At 36.9% G+C, this 2,729-nt stretch overlaps 1 pseudogene; it reads right to left on the reverse strand.

The window, feature by feature from the left end:
* Window positions 1–662: 662 nt before the first annotated feature.
* LOC141082706 (olfactory receptor 5AS1-like) lies at window positions 663–1,700 on the reverse strand (annotated as a pseudogene).
* Window positions 1,701–2,729: the final 1,029 nt, after the last annotated feature.

Here is a 2,729-nt window from a genome sequence, read left to right on the forward strand (position 1 = left end):
AACCATAAAACATTGAAACATAACTAGAGATTTTAGCCAACTCAGAGTAATCTTCAAAAGGAAGAGTCAACCATTTATAGACAGCTGCTTATGAGATCTCATCCCTTCATCAGCCAGTAAAGGGTGCTGATATTGCTCTTGAGGATGTCCCTGTAGAAGACCATTTTTGGTAATCTCAAAAAGATTTCAACTTATTTTCTTATAATCTGTGTATTTTTATAACCTTAATATTGTATTCCTTATGTCAACTATTCATTATTGAGAAGGATATATCTGTCAGTATGTGATTGCACGAGTAGTTGTGACTTTGGAAACCAGTTAGCACTGTGAAGTTATGCTTTTCCCTAAACTTCCAGAAAAGTAAATGCAAGTTCCTTAAAAAGCATAGCACAATGAGCCATCCTAGTTCTTTAAAATAAGTACCCCATTAATACCTTTGGAGTACAGTGTTGGGAACTATGGTTTACATATTTACCGTGTATAGAACCTGAAAAGAAGAGGCAAGTATCAGCATATTCAGTGAAATTACATGAAGAAGACCACCAAAGCATTTTTCAGGGCAACATCTGTAGACTTGGTACTCTTTCATGGTATCCCCAATTATATATGACTTATCGATACTGTATGGAAGGTTTGAAGAAATTTCCAAATGTTTGCAACATTCACATTCGATCAATTTTCTTTCTTATAGCTCTTTTAACATCTTTGTTTCTCATGCTGTAGATGATAGGATTCAACATTGGGGTCACTGTCGTATAGAGAATGGACACAGCCTTATCTGTTTCCGGAGAGTATGTAGATCTTGGACGCAGATACATGAACATGACAGTCCCATAAAAAAGGGCCACCACGATGAGATGGGAGGCACATGTTGAGAAAGTTTTATGCCTTCTACGTGAAGAATGAATTTGCAAGATTGTATAGATGATTTGGATATAAGAAATTAGAGTCAAGAAGAAACAACACATAGCTAATATACTGGCTGAGATGTACATTGCAATCTCATTTAGCCAAATGTCCTTGCAGGACAGACGAAAGATTGGAGGCATCTCACAGAAGAAATGATTGACTTGGTGGGATCTACAGAAGGGTAGCTGAAAAGTAAGGATCACATGAATGACTGAATTTGTGAAGGAAACACTCCATGATCCAGCAGCTAAAATAATGCATAGTTTCTTGCTCATAATGGTGGTATAGTGCAATGGTCTACAAATGGCAGCAAATCTATCATAAGCCATGACGGCAAGAATGATGCACTCCGCTGAACCTAGTGCTATGGAAAAAAACATTTGGGCTGCACATCCCCATAGGGAAATACTTCTGTCTTTGGATAGAGTGTTGACTAGAATTTTAGGAACTATTGTAGAAGAAAAGCTGATGTCGATAAATGAAAGATGAGACAAGAAGAAGTACATCGGGGTCTGTAAAGTTGGGTTAATCCATACCATGGTGATGAGCAGGAGATTTCCAGATAATGTGATCAAATACATTGCCAAAAATAAAATAAAGAAGGCAACCTGAAGATAGAAGGCATTGGACAGACCCTAAAGGATGAACACACTTGAAAGTGTTTTATTATGGCCCTCCATAACACCTAACAGGATGAAGGTTGATTTACTGACAACTGACAAAAGATCTACACCCACAGCTGTAAACATGTTAAATGACAATGCCAATCTCTCACAGGAAAGCTATATATATCTTTGCACCATGCAAGCCAGTAGATAGAAAAATATTTGGAATTAAGAGTCCTCAGTGGTTGATACCTTTAAATCGCTAACTGAAAAGATGGTAACAAATTGCAAGCTTTCAAAACTACTCAGGTCTCTTCATCAGGCATATAGACTAATATAAAATCTGAAAAATCACATATTTATACACAACACAGCAAAGAAAGAAATAATGCAATAGCTAAGACAAGTGACGTTAAGCATCCTTGGATGAATTCTCACCGCCACTCAATAAGAGAAAAAGAATGGATCTACCTGTGGCCAAACATTTTTGTGTGCCTGATCACAGCACCATGGACATGAAACTACTTGTATTGTAAGGTAACCTCAAATCTCAGAGAGACAGAAGAGTCTGAGAGTATAAACTTATGACAACCTTTGACACACTCGGTGCAGGAATGAATGTGTCACAAGGATTTATGTATTTTTACATCATTTAAGGAATTTGCTCCTCAAACCTTGTGGGGGCATCACAACACAGAACCAGACCCCAATCAGAGGACAATAAAACTTTCACACTCCTCATGTATGAACCATTTCAATATTGCTATTTCTATATTGCTATTGCTGCTATCAAAGCATTCTGGGCTTTCATAACACCTCAGCAGTGCCACAGGCTGATCACCTCCATGCCACGCCGCATTGATGCAGTAATTGATCCCAAAGGAGCCCCGGCCAAGTATAGAGTGTATTTGCTGAACATACATTTTAGTAGGCCATCATTTTGGATTTTAAAATCATTTTTCAAGCTGGTGTTATAAAGTATTCTAATTTACTAAGATAATGACTTTTGGGTTTTCATTGGCTGTAAGCCATAATCATAAACATTAATAGAAATAAACACTTGAAACAGATCCCTCTGTTTGTACTGACTCTATGTAATATATGAGTTTCACTTTTTGTATTAAAAAGCTGAACTAAATTAACTTTTTTGATGATATTCTAATTTTGTGAGAAGCAATTGTATAAAGTTATAAACAATGCGCATACCTTATAGGG

Source organism: Dendrobates tinctorius, unplaced genomic scaffold, assembly GCF_039654945.1.
Source record: "Dendrobates tinctorius isolate UK_male_01 unplaced genomic scaffold, ASM3965494v1 ptg000019l, whole genome shotgun sequence".
NCBI classification, from domain to species: domain Eukaryota; kingdom Metazoa; phylum Chordata; class Amphibia; order Anura; family Dendrobatidae; genus Dendrobates; species Dendrobates tinctorius.